Raw genomic sequence first — 18,652 nt, 5'->3', positions numbered from 1 at the left:
GGGTCACACCAATCCCACATCGATTACATCCTTATCTCTGCCAACGACTGGTATTGCATAGGGGATATGCTTGTAATGGATTACACAGAGAATGACCACTGGCAGCCAGAGGTAAAATTGCACCGAGGGCTATTGATGACTGTAATACTAACCACGTGGTCATTACTGGTAACTCCAGAAAGCAAATTAAATGGGTCGATGTCCTAATTAAGGGGACGGAGGAGCAGATATACAACCCTCTGCTGCCACAGCTAGAGCAGGTGCTCAACAATACGCTGAACAGCAGTGAGTTGATAAGCACCCATGAACTTATGATGACTAAAATAGTACCCTCTGTCACCAAACCCAGCAAAGCGGCCCACAATGGCGAATGGTGAATGTCGCCACACCAAAGCCGAACATATTAGAAGAGTGAAAAATGTCACTGTCCCAGATAATAACAGGCTGAGAGAAATAAGATCATCCTATGAGAAGCTGGTGAACAAGAAAAAGGCTGATTTCATGCAGAAGGAGTAGGAGCTCTTGGTCGATGTTAATAGCAGAGGCAGCACAATATTCTGGCAAAAGGTTGCGGGAGAAAACACAGAGCAATCTAATACAGGAGTGTCCCTGAAGAGGTGCGGGTAAACCATGTCACAGATCTCTATGCATCTGATGTTGCTCATCCATGTACCTTGCTATCGACCATTTCTGATGATTTCCCCTGGTGCCCCCTTAGTTGATCTATGCCTTACCCTTTGTATAGTAAAAGAGGCTATCTTAGCCCAGAAGGCGAGCAAAGCACAGGGACCTAATACCTGTCAATCTTTTTAAGAAGGAATTTGACATCTGCGTCCCCGCATTATGTGCTATCTACAATGCGGTGATTGAATCTGGCAAAGCACCCAAATCATGGACACAAGCAAAGTATAATCCTGGTGTATAAGAAAGGGGGGGGAGAGATAACCCTGCAAATGATAGGCTAATACCACTGCTTAATGCCGCTGGAAAGATATTTGCATGCACACTTTTGTCACACTTGGCAGCACGGGCAAAGGTGTCATCTGCAATTAGCCACCCCAGCCTGAGCACAGTGGACCAGGCCTGCCCTGAGTAAATGTCATCTTTATACCATCTTTATTGACCTCACAGCTGCATTCCACGCCACAACCTTTGGAGGGACCTAGCAGATGACGGCATACCAGCAGGCCTCTTTGTCCCATCACGGGCCTCTACACGGGTAACACGGGAAAGGGAAGGTGGAATTTGGCAGGCAACATGACTCGACCCATTGATATTAATCTTGGCATACACCAAGGCTGAGTACTTGCGCCCACATTATTCTCCATATGCTTTTGGGCCTATCCCATGCAGAAACGGATACACCAAGAATAGTTCTGACCTTATACCCCTCTTGCTCTTCGCTGACGATGCCATTCTGATTTCCAAATCCCGGTAGGTCTAAAAAGGCTGCATTGAAACCTTGCACAAAGGCTGCATTCATAGTTTCTTATAAGTAAGGCTTCCAGTTTTCCGATTTACTGATTTTTAAACATAAATAGATGGAAATCAATCTGTTTTCTGTCTATATTGATTTATAGAAAAGGAAGAAAACGCAAAAACAGGTCATTCTTTCTGGTTCTCTATGATGTCGCTCACACATCACAGGTCATTCGCATTTCAGATTGGCAGCATGGAGAGTGTAAATGTTATATAAAAATAGCATTAAAGTCCCTAGAATTGCTGACAGCATATAGCTTAAAGCAGCAGCAGTCACAGGAGCAACCGTTTGTTGTTATGGAAAAGATTTACCTAGAATGTCTTTCCTATATGGCTGCATGTGTGCTTTAATAAATGCATTTTTTCATTAGAATAAATGCAGGGAAATACTGGTTGCAAATTATCTTTTCATATAGCAAAAAACGAATGTGGATTAATACAGAAAAAATGCCCAAAAAGGAATATGGATAAATACCGATGGAAAGGGCAGAAAAATAAATACCATAAAACCGAAAGCTTTACTTATAATCAACATCTCAAAGACCAAAGCCATGGTATTCAGGCTGGCTAACAGCAAAAAGTGCCCAAAGCTGAGCGTGACGATCGGGGTGTCACCTATCGAGCAGGTCGATACTTTTGACTATCTTGGTATCTGATGACAAACCAGTGTGCGAATGATTGGACATTGCCATTGTTACAGAATGCTTTGCATCGGAGTGGTTGCGTGTCTCAGAAGAGAGCATTTTTTAAGGTCTCCGCTTTAAAGTAAATTACACTGTTGAAAGTTGAAGCGCAAGGAATACATTGTATCAGAGCGGTCATGTGTCTTAAAAAGAACGTTTTTGAAAGTTTCTGGGTGCAGGGCATGTCAATTAAAGTGAAACAAACAAATATTAAATAGGGGCCCGATTGAAACTGAATCTTAAGCCAAACCAATACCTATTAAATACCGAACTGAATATAAACGTAACAATTAAGCAAAACTAAAGCATGTTCAATTCCAAAGTGAGGGGAACTTTAGAATTAAACAAAATTACTGCATGCTGAATTTTGAAGTGAATAGAACTTTAAAAATTAACCAAAACCATTACCTACTGAATCCTGAATTCAATGGAACTTCAAACTTAAGGAAAATTGAATTGACTGAATTTAGAAAGGAGCAAAAAAGAAAGGCACTGTGAATATCAAATTAACTGAAAGCTTCAAACGCATGATTATACATTGACAAGCTGAATTAAAGAAAATGCTGAGGTTAATCCTATTCCACGAAGAAAGGAAATAATGTTTATGGGCCAAGGAAATAGAGAAAGTAGCCAAGAGGCCCACATGCTTGTGATAATGAGATGAAAGACTTGGAGATAGGGACCCTGACACTTGAGGAGCTACATTTGTTGTCTTGAGGACGAGCCTCACGACCCTGTTGTGTTTGAACTGTGTTGCTTGAAACTTGGGTAAGGGAGCCCAAGGACTGTTTAAACTGTGTAACCCTGAATTTAAGAAAGGTAACCTTGAGACATCTGGAACTGGTTTACATTTGAGAAAAGGAGCTGGGAGCGGGGAGAAGGCTAGAAGGTTATTTTTTAACACAGTTTCTTTGGCTGCTGGCATCCCTACACGTTGTATATATTAGTTTGGAGGGCAAGGATAGGGTCTGGACATAGACAGACCTTTAAGTTGAACTCAAGGACACAGACTTTCCTTAGCTTCTTTAGGTAGGGAGATCCCACCTTAGCGTAGGGCAAGTTAGGCCTTCCACCATCCTGAGAAATAAGAAATAAACTCTCGATTTTAAGAAAAATGAATCTGTTGTCTGTGTCTTGTTTCCTGATATCCTCATAGTACCCAAGACCATATTCTCACCGCTGTAACACTCATTTGTTATGATGAATTTCTCAAATCTGGCCTGGTGGACCCATTTTAGGAGGCTGACCTAGTTATAGTGAACAGGAGAACTCTGGGAGTTTAACCAAACCAATCAAGGTAAGTGTGGAAGAGTGGTCCAGGGTAAGTCTCAGAAGAGATGAGTGGAGTCAGGGGTCCACAATTAGTCCACAAAGTGAAATGCACAATGATTCTACTGAGACAGGTACTCTCCATGGCCTGCACTCGAGGGTGCCTTTTAAGCTTCCCAGTCACCCTCATGTGTGGGTCATTAACTCTATTAGGCTGCAACTTGCAGTCCAGTGCCTCTGAGTGCCTCTGCGTCCCTCTTCTGCATCCCAGTACTTTGGGCATTGTGGGACTTGAAGTACACATTGTTCAATGTACTTCTTTTAATGGAAATACTATTATCAAATTCATTTCTATACTTTATTACCTTTTCTAAAGGAGTATAATAATGTTTTACTGAGTGGTTTTTACAGGGGAATTAGGGTTTTCAGAATCTGAGCTGTTAATATTTAAAGACTCACATTTAACATTCCCTTGTTGATTATGGTAGCTTTCACCAGGGCGGACAAGGGCAGTCTCTGCAGTCTGTGCTGCAGCTGCTGTTAACTAGAGTTATTTCCTTCATCCCGTAGTGGCCGGAAATCTGCCTGGATTTACACAAATCCCGCTGTGAACATAGCAGGATCATGACACACGTCAACAAGAAGGTCTTTGGGAAGTGAACGGAAACGCACTTGTCTGTTCCAATGTCTCCTGCAGGAAGCATCTGCTTGGTCCGCCTGTGGTGTAGTGTGGGCTGCCTCGGGGTTCCCTCTTTGCGGGCTGTGCTTGGGCTGTGCTTGGCTCTCTCTCGGCGGGTCGACTCATTGCTGCCTTTCTGCTCCTCTTTAGACTGCCCGGTGAACAGTCTGGTGTCATGGAGGGAAACCTTACAGATGACCATGACCTCTGTAAACATACTAAAGCAACTAAGATGGACAACGGTAATTGACCGAGGTCAACACTCTGTTATATAAGAGGGTATAATGAAGGATTTAAAAATCGATCTGTGCCATTGAGAGCTCCCCATTTCCTCTGTGATGACCAATTTCGATAATATTAAGTCTATCCTTTGTACCGGTATTACCAGCTACGAACAGAAGAAGGTGTACTGCAGTGTCATCATGGTATTACAGTGAGTGTCACACAGCGAAGAATTACAACGAGGGCTAAATTCATAACAAGCATCGCAAAAGGTGAATTGCGAGACTTGAGAGTAGGCTATAGGGAACTAACAGCCTAAAAAATAAAAAATAAAAGAGCTGTCTTGTGTGAAAAATGGTCAGATATGTATAGGGCCTTCGATCAGGGGGATGATACCTTTTTTAGAGGATGTGGAAGGTAAGAAGAGGAAAGGTTCCCAGGAGCTGTAATGTGGAATTCGATCTAATGAGTGGGAGTCCCATTATGCTCATTTGTCCAAGTTGCATCTGGGGAAAAAAACTGTGTGCGTGTAAGAAGCTTTAACTGATGAGGAGTTAGAATGTGATGTACAATTGTGCATGTTTGAATTCAGAGCAGCCCTAGGCTCCATGAAGAGATGACTGTGTGGGTTCTGGTTTTATGTCGAGTTTTTAATATTATTCTCGCTACAAGCAATATTCCGCCTTCTTGGCACCAGGCGGTAATCATTCTCCTATTTAAAAAGAGTTGTAGGGACTCACCTCTGAACTATCAGCTTATTTCTCCGTTAAATGTGTCTGGGGAAATCGTTGCAAAGTCAATACTCGGCCACTTGCAGCTGTGGTCTGATGATAATTTCTTGTTTCATTTAATTCAAAAATATGTAATTTTATTTAAGATGAATTTATATATCCCATTTTTAGATCTTAAAACTGCTTTTGACTCTGTCAAGGGCTATTTTGTGGCGTATACTTGAAGCACGTAAAGCTCCCCAGAAGTTAATCTATACATTTTCTTCATTGTATTCTCAAAACCTGGTGAAGGCTTGCTTTAGTATCGGTGCGGGGGTGCACAGAGGAGCTCAAGGTGAGCAGGGGAGTGAGGCAAGGATGTGCCCTTGCACCCCAGCTTTTTAATATATACATACAAGAAATAATCAATATTTTGCTAAAAGAGCATCAGGATTACTAAAAAATGGGTTTAGTTAATTATCTGGTGCTTTTATGCTGATGATGCGGCAATAATTTCCACAACACCAGTGAGTCTAAAAAAAGATTCATCAATCTTTGTGTGTAAATGTACAGAGCTAAAACTGGGACTACATGTCTAAAAATCAAAGATTAAGGTTTTCCGGCCTAGCTCATCAAAAAAAGCACTAGTCTCTTTTAGAATTGTGAAGGTTTTTCTTGGGCGGGCAGACTTTTTTAATTACTTGAGGATTAGATTCCATGAAGTAGGAAGTTGGGAGCCGCAAATAGTTAAATCAATAACAAGTATGGACAATTACAATGGGGCCATACATTCTTTTTTGGTGAGGAATAGCAGGGAGGCAGTCTCCCCTGCCCTTAACCTGTTTCAGAAACAATCTTGTCGAGCAGCCAAAAATGGGGGCGAATTATGGGGCTACATGCACTTACATAACTCACAATCATGTGAAAGCAAGTTTCTAAAAAAAATTGCTACTCTTGTCTCCGATCAAGCCATCCTCCATATTATATTTGGAATTAGGTGTCTTACCTGTGATGACAAAAGTGAGTTATGACCCAGTCAGATATTGGATTAGACTCTGGTACAAGAAAGGTTTAATATCCTATCGGGATGCACTATTACATCCTCTAAACATAGAGAGTGGCAGAGGATCGAAAATGGCCAAGTCATGTGAACAAGTGCGTATCCAAGTTGAATTTGATCAATCTTTGGACAGATCCAACCTCCTGTCATACGGTCGGAAGAGAGACAGAAACCGTAGTAATTAATAATCAGGTGATAAATTAGTTAACCCATGATGCACTGAATTTGGCTACTGGCCCTGACTATACTGACAATGGACTTCTCAAGTCTGGAATAGCATATTTCGATTTAATTAGTAAGGCCTACGAGAAATCGCTTCAGATTAGGTACGCTGGCTGTGGCGCGCTTCACATCTCTGTGGGAACCGCAGGAGTCTGCTTTATGTCCACTATGCGTGTTAAAAAATGAAGATATAATGCATTTTTTGTTGATTTGCCCCAAGACCTTGAGGTTAAGACTGAGATATTTGAGACCAATTCTAATTAATGTGGGGATTTGCAGTGCAAGGGTGGCACTGTTATTTTTAAGTAATCCAGAAATGTCTGCGTTGTATTCACAACATCTGATGTTTACACCGAGCTTGGTTACTGAGAGCGAAAGCCCTCAAAACATGTAAGGGGTGAAAATAGTTTGAGATGTTGCAACTTCCATCTGTTAAAGCAAGGCATGACTGATTCTATCCCCCTTCTATTAAGGTTGCAAGCTGTGATCTCCTTATAATGCGTTATTAACAATCGTATAATATTGTGGTGTTTTATCGCTTTTATTTTATTACAAGTGATTATTGTAAATGTTTAATACATTTGTATTCTTTACCGCTTTTATGACCGAAATAAAGCTTCATGATTGATTGATAATTTGAACATTTGTTGAAAGGAATTATCCGCGTTTAGAACTGCTGATTCAAGTCTGAGTGAGAGACTTTGGCAGAACAAGAGGAACTTTATCATTTGAACTTTTGTTGCAAGAAGGAATTATCCTCTTTTGGGACTGTGAAGAAAATCTTGTTGAATCTGGGAAGGGGATTTCATCCATATTACAAGGAAAAACAGTTAGCAGATGTACTACCTTGTTAAGTTGATTGTATGAAAAAGTGTGAAGGGCAGATTCCTTTTGTTGCAGTGTTTCCTTTAGTAACTTTGGTAGGCAGGGAAATCATCGGCAGGGTTGGGATAGTGAGGCATTTGTCAAATCCGTTTAAGTTAATAAAACGGCATCTTATGAACCACCTTTACAAAGTTGTCCGCTCACATTTCTGACCCCCTCATATAGGTCTGTTGGCTACCCGGCCCTTCCCATTCCTCCCACATGATGTCCAGCACATTGCAGTGATTTTGGTAGTACGCCATCTCGAAGGGAGGGAAACCCGTACAAGATTGTGGTGTCTTCTGGATGGTGAACAGAGCCCAAGGGATAAGGTTGCCCCAGTTTCATTCATCTTCGGCTAACAGGTTTCCTAAAATACATTTCAAGGTTTCATTAAACTGTACCATAAGGTCATGGGGGTGGCATATCGAGGTTGCAAGGGTTTTTGTAGGTTCATCAGTGTCTCCATGTGCCCAACTAGTTTCATCATTAATCTGCTTCCCTGATTGGTACGGATTTCAGCTGGGAAGCCCACTCAGGTGAATTAAGGTAAGAGGATCTTGAGGGTTGCTTTACTGGTGTTACTTCTCAAGGGCAAGGCTTGGGGATATCAGGTCACATAGTTACTGAGAGGTCCCAGTTGCCAGATTATGAGTAGTCCAGGGGTCCGTCCATGTCCATGCCAATGCTGAAGAAGGGCACTTCTATTGTTGTTGATGGCAGCTGCATCATTCAGGATGTCTTCTGGTAGATTCAACAGCTGTCTCACAAATGCTTGACCTCAGCGTACACCTTGGGCCAGCAGAATGTACTAAGGAGTGTTTTCTGTGTTTTAGAACCTCAGGTGCCCCACTGTCAGGTTAGTGAAGAGACAACTCCCAACATGCCTTCTGGAATTGCTTTGGTACCAACAGTTGGTGATAGTTGGCCTCTTCACCTCATGGATTTACACTGACTCGATATAAAAGCCCCTGCCTGTCATTGAAATGTGGTGTCTTTAAAGTTCAGCTCTCAGCTTCGAACACTCTGTTCTTCTGAACCTGTTCTAAAAGCAGATCCATCCTTTGTGCTTCTGCAAACTCCACGGATAGAGGACCTGGGATTCCTTTGAGCTGAGCTATCTCTTCTTGTGAGTCTTCTCTCCGAACTTGGCTTCTGCTTGTTCGGTCATCTGCAAGGTTTCCACCGCCACGATCTCTGCAATGAGGATCTTTTTGCATATCAGTTGTGGCATGGGTTGGACCAATGCGAGACGGGTTCCCAAGTTGAAAAGGATTACCTTCACTTCTCTGCAGTAATCTCTATCAACTATATAGAGCCTCTAGGGAATGCTTATGGGCCAATCCAGACTTTGGAGGTCATTCTTTCATAGGTCTCCTTCAGTATCTCTACTTGTAAACCAGTCCGGACCAAGGCCTCGTCCCTTGGGGGAATTATTGATCGCACTCTGTGGGGCTGTGGGCATCCCAGGTAACCCTGGTGGGAGCTCGAGTGATTTTAGTTAGCCTTACTACCCTTAACATTCTGTGTGGCTGTGGGCGACCTCTGTATCAGGGTCTGATGGATCCCACATTGACACCACATGTCACAGATGGCCTTAAAAACACCAACTCCCAGAGATGGTTCAACCTTTTTTTTTAATGAAACTTTCTTGGTAGGTTGCTAAGGGCCGCCCCTCGCTCCCTTGTCTAAATGAAGCCATTTCCTCCCTAGGCCAGGCATTCCTACTCCCCAAGTTAGTTTCTAGAGCTTATTGACCCCATAGTGTCTATGTTTTTCCTTGCTGTCAGTGAGGGCGTAGAAGTAATCACTTTATATGTATTGTCTCTCTCCGGAACATTATAGATTGGACCTACACTACCGTCAAGGTTAGTTTTAAGAGGTTGTAGGGTTCTGCCTTGCAGACATGAAAGCCCCACTCTGTCTCCTTCCCCTCCTGATGTTCCTCTCCCCAACTCTGACCGTTCTATCCTCCTGCCGCTACCCTCCTTCTTCCAGCTCCACCCACCTTTTCTCCTGGTACTTCCATCTTCTGATGCTCCTCACCCGACTCCTCTCCAAAATGCTTCCACATTCCAGTCCACTGTACTTGCTCCTTCTGGTCTCTTCAGCCGCCACCTGCTGCTTCTCTTACCTCACTCAAACCAGTCACACCTTCCTGTTTCTTGTGCCCTTTTTTATACTCCCCTTCCAACTCCTCCCATTGGACTTCTTCCCCTAGATAGTCTTGCACAGACTTCCTCTACTTGGAGGAGTTACAAATGCCAGAGTTCATCGAAAGGGTGCTCATTCCTTCCCCTTTTTGCCATACGGGTCTGCTGTGCTGGACAGATGGAGGCCTGTGTTGAGAAGAGTTCCAGTTCATGTCAAAGGGCCAAGGCTCAGCTAAGGCCTTGAGGTTTTCTATGAGCCACTCCGCGGCACACTTGTAAATATCTTTATCGTGGAGTTCTGTTGAGGCTGTGGGAGTTTTGTATGTGCAAATAAAATCTGGTGGTGCGCAGTGTTCCTCACGACCATGCAGACTCTCTGCTGCTCCGCTAAGCAGCCTTATCTTTTACTGCTGGTCAGAGGAATCTGATGCGTGGAATGTCGATCTAGAGGCACTGGTTAGCTGCAATCGTGTGAGTGGTTCACTCAAGCTTTGGCTGCCTGTTGCTGCCTAGAATCAAAATAAACTTGGAAGTATTTGGTTGAAGTGGTATGGGTGATTTAAAGTGGTACTGTTCATATATGTGCAGGCACTCGGGAAGGGGAGTGGAACTGGGGCACTCTCAGCTGCCACCTCAACACCTCTGGTGTAGGACAGCATCTGGTTTCCACCTTGGTAGGCATCCCATAACAGGCCAGGAAGAGTTCCCATTCCCTCTTGACAAGGTTAGATTACTGACCTTGTCAAACCATCTCCAATGCATTTCAATATTTGCTCACATTGAACCTGCCTTTCGACACCAGAGGGCCCTGAGTGCAAATTGCAAGTGTGAGTGCAATGTCCCCAATCAAATGTAAGCTTCCTAAGCCAAAGTTGGAAGTACAAGCTTTAAAATAATAAATAAGACTTAAAGGATGAATATATTGAATAAATTAATGTTGGAGGAAAACAGGAGACCCTGGAAATGTTTTTACATTTTCTATGGATGCTTAAATTTCTGCTTAAAATGATCGTAAAGTTGATGGCACAGCTCCTTGGTGATATGGGTGGTCTTCGTTCCCATCAGCCGCCCCCTCCAGCCCCCACCCTTAAGTGTAAATGCTGCCCTGTCCATCAGTGGTGTCTCTGGTCCAGGCCTCCACGTGAATCCCCTCCAGCACTTCCTGCCCACTGTGAGGCACATGAGATAGTGCCTGGTTCCACTCTAAAGAGCTTTCTACATAATGCCTCTGATAGAAACATCCAGCTTTTCCAAAACAAACTGCTGCACAGCTGCTAGCTAGCCCCGTGTCATTGAGCCCCCTTCAGCCAATCCAGATGATCAAACCTCGGGAAGTTGCATGCTGGGAATTACAGCCCTTACTACAGTTACCGGGACAAGCCGAACCAAAACTCCCAGAATCCAACGCGCTAATGGTAAATGCTGTAGCATCAAGAAACCAGCAATGCAGGAAACTCACCTCGTCCCAAACTCGCCCAGGCGTCCCCCGGGGACCTCGGGAGGATTCCCCGCTCCTCCGAGGGCTTTGCTGGAGGATTCTGCTCCCCAGAATCTCTTAGTGAGGAACAAGCTGAAGATCCACAGAGACAACTAGCGCACTCTGCTCTGTGAGAGGCCTGCGGGTCCCAGCGCCGCACTGCGACTGTGCAGAACAGGGGACACAACTCCCGGGAAAGGAGACGCTACTCGCCGGGACAGGCGCCATCACAGGACCTGGGACACTAATCTTCTTCTTCTTCTAAATTATCGAAAGCGTGGGCGGACCCACGCAGGCGCTTCCCCATCCTAAAGGATGATGCGCACCTAAACCACCAATCATTATTTAGCTCACATAAACTCACAGTTCCTCCCACCTTCCCGTCTGTCTCACATAATCCAACAACACACTGCTCTTCCTGCCACTCACCCAGTCACCTCCCAACAAAGCCTTCCCACTCAACTCAGCCACACCCAGCGCAGACAACCGAACCCTCATCAATTCTCTCTGCAATATGTCTCTCACATCTAAGTAGGAAATGTCCCACAGTCTCAGGCACCCCACACAATCCCTCGACTCTCGCTTCCCCACTCGAAACAGACAGTCATTCAGCCCCACATGCCTTACCCTCAATCGGTTCAACATCACCTCCTCCCCCTCCTCCATTCCAGACTTCCCGCACCCACCTTCTTCGACACTTTCCCACAAACACCAAACATCCATCTGCCCTTCACCCCACTCACCCACCTCTCCTGCCACTCATCCATGACCCGTCTCACCATCACAGCCTTCACCTCGTCCACACTCAAAGACAACCTCACATCAACCGCTTCCCTTCTCATACCCTCACCCGCCGCCTGATCCACCAACTCATTACCCAAAATGCAGCTGTGACTGGGGACCCACGCCAACTCCAGATTCATCCCCCCACGCACACACCGATCAATCTTTCTCCTTATATCCAAAATCACAAACTTCCTATCACCATCCCCTGCCACAATCGCCTGCAATTCACTCAATGAATCTGAAAACACCACTACCTTGTCAAACCTCAACTCGCACACCTTATCAATCGCCAATGCAATCGCCACCAACTCAGCCGTACAAATTGACACATCGTTCGTCAGACGCCCCACTTTATACTCCCCAGTGCTTTCCAAATAATACGCCATACCCACTCTCCCAGACAATGGGTCCTTTGAACCATCCGTGAACACCCTGCATCCTTCCTTTCCTGCCACATACGCCTGACCCAAAGCTTTGATCTCACCCCGCAATCCCTGCTTCTTTGACACCACACTCGCCAACTCCAAACACACCTTAGGAGACCCCATCATCCACATCGGACACCTCACCAAATCCATATCCATCACAGCCATCAACTCGCCCACTCCCCATTGTAACCCCTTCTCCCACATGTGAAACCTCAAAATGCCCCCTTTCCTCCTCCACCGGTCCCCATAATAGTCAAACCTCCAATTATACATCAAACATTCACGCACCGGATGAGCCACACTCTTCGCACTGCACTTCACCCACCACCTCCTATTCAACACATCCCTCCTCAACCCCAATGGCATCTCCCAACAAGTATCTGAACCACATTCACTGGAGAGGACCTCATCACACCCGAACACACCCTCAATGCCCTCGCCTACACCCTATCCAACCGCAACTTCTGACTCACTGTGAAACCCACTGCCACTTGACATCCAAAATCTAACACACTCAAAATCAACCCCTTATATAACATTCGTAAACACTTCTCTTGCACACCCCACTCTTTCCCAGTCACCGCCCGCAACAAATTCAGCCTGCGTTTACACTTATCCACCACACCATCCACATGCACATTCCAATTCAACTTTCTATCCAGAATCACCCCCAAGTACCGAAACTCCTCCACGCTCTTCACCCTCACACCTTTCAAAACCAAATTCAACGCCTGCTGCACTCTTCTCCTCGAGAACACCATACTCATGCTTTTATCCAGAGACACCGAAAAGCCCCATTTCCCACACCACTCCTCCATGGGTACTATCGCAGCTTGCAACCGACTCTGTACCAACAACAAACTCCGTCCTCTTACCCATAACACACCATCATCCGTGAAGAAATCCACCTGACACCCGGTTCCCTCCAAAGCCCGAATCAACCCATCCACCATCGCATTAAACAACATTGCACTAATCACACTTCCCTGCGGCGTCCCATTCTCCATCTTCCAAACTTCAGATAGCACCCCCCTCACTCTCACCTGAAAGGTTCTATCCACCAGAAATGCCCTAATCCACCGAAACATCCTCCCCTTCACACCCATCTCCAACAGTCTCACCAACAACCCACTCTTCCACACCATATCATACGCCTTCTCCAAATCCAAAAAGAACGCTCCCACCAACTCTTCATCACATAATGCCTCCTCTACCCCAGTCACTAATCGCACTAATGGATCAGCCACCGACCGATTCCTCCTGAACCCACTCTGAAAGTCACTCAAACCCCCATTCGACTCCAAATAAAACCACAATCGCTCAACCACCATCCGTTCCATAACCTTACACAACACAACAGTCAACACAATCGGCCTAAACGACTTACACTCTGTAGGATCCTTGCCTCCCTTCAAAATCGCCACCACAATCTCTCTTTTCCACAACTTCGGCAAAACTCCACTCTTCCAGATCTTATTGAACAGCGCTAATACCTCTAACTTACATTCCACAATCAACTTCTCCAAAAATACATACATAACTCCATCCACCCCTGGGCTAGACTACTTCCCCTTCCGAATCGCTCCATCCAACTCCACCATCGAAAATGGAACCTCATATTGCTCCTCCCAAGACCCAACATTCGCCAACACCTCTCGCGTTTCCTCCTCTACCACACCCATTCGTAGCCTCACCGCTTCTGGGACGTTCCCCGAACTATGTACCCCCGCAAAATATTCCCCCAACATATTCGCCTTATCCCCATCCTCACTAATCACCTCTTCTCCTTTCAATAACACAGACATACCACCCCGCGACCTCATTAATCCGGACATCCGCTTGAACTGTTTCCAAACCTCACACACACCAGAATCACTCCCCAGGGACCCACAATAGCCCCTCCAATATCCTCGCTTTCTTTCCCTAATCACCCTCTGCACCACCGCCTTAGCCTTCTTATATGCCACCAGATCCACCAACATTCCCGTTCTCACCGCCCTTGTTCTAGCCTTCTTCCGTGCCGCCACTGCTCTTGAACATTCCACCGACCACCAAGGGACCTCGATCTTCCCACCCTTCCCCTTCTCAATCTCTGGAATTGCTGCCAGACGCTGCTCTCATTCCCTGCACCAGATGCTCATTCCATTCATCCACCCCCCCCCCCATCTCCTCCCCATGGAACAATCAAATCCCGACACACTCCCTTATACACCTCCCAATCAGCCTTCCTAAAATTCAACCGACTCCCAGACATACGTCGCCTGATCCCTACCTCACCCCTCGCAGTCACCAAAATAGCAGAATGATCGCTCCCCATGTCCCCATCCTCACGCACCTCCCAATCGCATTCACCCGCAATTGCAGCAGTCACCCAGGTCAAATCCAAGCACGACAGCTTCCCAGTCCTCACATCCAACCACGTACCCGAACCATCAATCAGCAATACCAGACTCAATTCATCCGCCATGTCTTCCAACAGTTCCCCATTCGTATCTGTCCGATCACTACCCCACAACGTGTTGGCACTGTTAAAATCGCCACACAAAACACAAGGTCCCACATGTCCCCTTATCACTCCAGACAGCACACCCACTTCCACCACCTCACACGGATTATAATAATTCAGCACCAATATTTCCGATCCTCCTACCCGAATCCCCGCCCCAATCGCCTCTACTGCTCCGTCCACCACAATCTCCCTTGCAATCAACCCCTTTCGAACTGCTAGTGCCACCCCCGCCCTCCCCTCCAACCTATCCTTACGAAACAACTCAAAACCCCGGAATCACAAATCTCAAATCACCCCTCAACCATGTCTCCTGGATACAAACCACGTCAACATTCAATTCCTCACACAACACCGCTTTCAACTCCTGTCCATTCCTCAACAAACTCCTCGCGTTCCACTGCAAAATCCTCATGCCGGCACCCCACTCTGCTTCCGCACTTTAGCAACCATCTTAAACACATCCTCTTCCATCACATCCACAACACTCAAAAACCTCCTCCCCGCTTCCACCACTCCTTTCGTAAGATCCGACACACTAATAGATACATTCCCCTGGACCATCTCCAGCACACTCACTATGAAGCACATAAACTCGTTTTTCGGTACAATCACCATTTCTACGCCTTTCACCTTACCCACCACTTTCTTCCTTCCCACAGCCTCATCCACCACCGGCTCTTTTGCATTCACCTCACTCCCTATCTGTGTCGGTTTCACCTTTGCTACAGCCTCCGCATAAGACAAACCTTCCGCTGCCCTCACCTGCACAACCTCTCTCGCCACCCTGTGACTCTCACACCCCCTATACGCGGTAGAATGTCCCCCTCCACAATTCACACACTTCTCTGGGGTCTCCATCTTGCATTCCTTAATATCATGATCTCCACCACACCTCCCACAGTGTCTCTCATTCCTGCACACTCTCGCCACATGTCCAAACTGTTGACATTTATAACATCTCAAAGGCAACGCTACATAAACTTTCACACGGAACCTCTGATATCCCAACTTCACCTCTTCCGGACACTCCGTCCTCGCAAACCTCACTGCCACAGTCGTAGACTCCACATCCCCATGTGCATCTCTCTCCTCCCCAACCTCCATGCTTCCACCACCCCCACATCGGCCAATTCCTTTTCCACATCCAACATATTCACAGACACCAGCACTCCATACAGCACCCCCTTACACGACACACCACTTTGATCAATCACTCGCACCGCATGCCTACCCAGACAACGCACCTCCAAAATCTTAGCTTTGCTACCAGCATCCGTCCCCTCCACCAACAACCGGCCCCCAGCCACCACTAGCACCCGAGTCACTTCCCCCACAGCCGCCTCCACCCATCTAGCAATTTCCAACGGATTCACCCCCAGAAACGTCTTCTCTCGACTCTCAGGCTTCATCACCACCTTCCACACACTTCTCTTCCCCAGACACACCGCTCCCTTTGACTTCCAGCCCCTCCAAAGTGCACTTTCCCTGGATCCCCGACCCAGAGTTGCCCCGGTCCACCCCCCCTCCATCATCCCTCTGTGGAGACCTGCTGCGATACTGTTCCTTACTTCCCTCCTTCCCCCCCTCCCCCCCTCCACAGGAATAGATTTAACAGTCAGCGTCCTCCCCCTCTTTGCCTCCTCCTCCTCCACCCCCCTTTTTTTCCAACCTTCCCTTTCCCCTTACCCATTCTTACCACCTCCTCTGAGCACTCTCACTCCTTGCATCCATCTCCAGAGACCGCTCCTCCTCCTCGAGCCCAGCACCCTCCACCCAGTCACTGCTCCGCCCTGCCTGGGTCCGCCTTCTCTGATTGTCTTCTTCTTCTTCTTAATTATCGAACGCATGGGCGGACCCACGCATGAGCGGACCCACGCAGGCACTTCCCCATCCTAAAGGATGATGTGCACCAACCCAACCAATCAACACACAGGCCACACTTCCACACAAACCACCAGCTACCCAACCACAAACAACCACACCCCCCAATCCAACACCACCAGCCACCCCACTGCAAACACACCCCCCACCACTCAAAACACCACCCAGTGAGCCCCAGAGACAGGCGCGCAGACCCACGAGACCCCGGCCCGTACGCCTACACATGCGCTTCAGACGAGGCACCACGCGCCGCCACCCACCCACCGCGACCAACCCGAGCGACACCCACACTTCCACACGAACCCCCAGCCACCAAACCACAAGCAACCACTACCCCCAATTCAACACGAGCAGCCACCCTACCGCAAACAACCACACCCCACCAATCCACACCAACAGTCACAACACCCCAAACTCACACCACCCAGCAAGCCCGGAGACCGGCACGCAGACCCACGACACCCCAGCCCGTTCGCCTACACATGCGCTTCAGGCGAGGCACCGCGCGCTGCCGCCCATCCACTGCGACCAACCCGAGCGACACCCACACTTCCACACGAACCTCCAGCCACCAAACCACAAACAACCACTACCCCCAATTCAACACCACCTGCCACCCAACCGCAAACAAATGCCCCCACCAACTCACACCCCGTCCCCAGCTCCGCCAACTACCCGTCACTTCCAAACGTATCCGCCATCCGCGCAACACCTCTCAACAGCCCAACCACATTCCCGAAACATGCCAGCCGCACTTCAGCGTCTAGTCCCCATTCCTCTACGAGACATGTCAACCTGTCACTCCATCTTGAACATCAAGCCCCTCAATTTCTTACCCCACTTAAAGCACTGCTGTTAGGAGAGAATACCCTTTATAGGGGATGGTCCAGAGGCGGGAAACACCGGCCTCTGCAGCTGCAGCTTTCATTACATTTCCGGATCCAGGCGAACCCATCCAGCGAACCCAGGCAAGAATTCCCTCTGATTGTCTCCTCTCCCCTGCAACAGATGCGACTAATTCCCATTCGAGGAACGGACCTAGCAACGTGCCCCTCCCGCCCAAACGTAGCACCAGTTCTCTCCTCCGTGATTCGATTCTCTTCCTAAGCACGTGACCACATTTCCCCGGCAGAAGTTGTCCCCTGAACGGACTTTCTTTGCCTGGGACACTAATCTCCAGAAGCGGAGACGCTACTCGCCGGGACAGCCGCCATTACAGGACCGAGGACACTAATCTCCAGAAGAGGAGACGCTACTCGCCGGGACAGCCGCCATTACAGGACCGAGGACACTAATCTCCAGAAGCGGAGACGCTACTCGCCGGGACAGCCGCCATTACAGGACCTGGGACGGGAATCTCCAGAAGAGGAGACGCTACTCGCCGGGACAGCCGCCATTACAGGACCTGGGACGGGAATCTCCAGAACAGGAGACACTACTCGCCGGGACAGCCGCCATTACAGGACCGAGGACACTAATCTCCAGAAGAGGAGACGCTACTCGCCGGGACAGCCGCCATTACAGGACCGAGGACACTAATCTCCAGAAGCGGAGACGCTACTCGCCGGGACAGCCGCCATTACAGGACCTGGGACGGGAATCTCCAGAACAGGAGACACTACTCGCCGGGACAGGCGCCATTACAGGACCGAGGACACATCTCCAGAAGAGGAGACTCTATTGCAGGACGGGGGACACTACTCTCCAGGAAAAGAGACGCTGCGTGCCAAGACATGCCATACATGCAGGGACCTCTTACACCACACTGCTATACAACAAGAGACACTGCTCACCAGGACAGGCTCCACTGCAGGTGCAGATAACTCTAACACACTGCTCTGCAGAAAAGGAGATGCAATTCACCAGGACATTCTCTACCCGAGTGACGCTAACACACTACTCTCCAGAAAAGCAGACACTACTCACCAGGACAGGCTGTATTGCACACGCAATGCACAATAACACACTGCTCTCCAGAACAGGAGATACTGCAGTCTCTACTGCACATGCAGTGCACTATAGCACACTACTCTCTAGGAAAGGAGACATGACTCACCAGGACAGCCTCTACTGCGCAAGCAGTGCACTGTAACAGGACAGACTCTACTTCACACGCAGTGCACTGTAACAGGACAGACTCTACTTCACACCCAGTGCACTGTAACAGGACAGACTCTACTTCACACCCAGTGCACTGTAACAGGACAGACTCTACTTCACACGCAGTGCA

The 18,652-nt window shown here is 47.6% G+C and overlaps 1 protein-coding gene across 1 annotated transcript in view; it reads right to left on the bottom strand.

Annotated features, from left to right (window-relative positions):
• LOC138487563 (zinc finger protein 62 homolog) overlaps positions 1 to 17,422 on the bottom strand; it is a 170,613-nt gene extending 153,191 nt beyond the window's left edge. Inside the window, exon 1 of the mRNA XM_069614041.1 lies at positions 17,259 to 17,422. The gene's annotated coding sequence lies outside the window, so the exon portion shown is untranslated. The remainder of the gene's footprint in view (positions 1 to 17,258) is intronic.
• Positions 17,423 to 18,652: the final 1,230 nt, after the last annotated feature.

Source organism: Ambystoma mexicanum, chromosome 9 (genome assembly GCF_040938575.1).
Source record: "Ambystoma mexicanum isolate Mex_15411 chromosome 9, UKY_AmexF1_1, whole genome shotgun sequence".
NCBI classification, from domain to species: Eukaryota; Metazoa; Chordata; class Amphibia; order Caudata; family Ambystomatidae; genus Ambystoma; species Ambystoma mexicanum.
The sequence above is the reverse complement of the archived record's forward strand: the minus strand, read 5'-3'. Positions and strand labels throughout refer to the sequence as shown.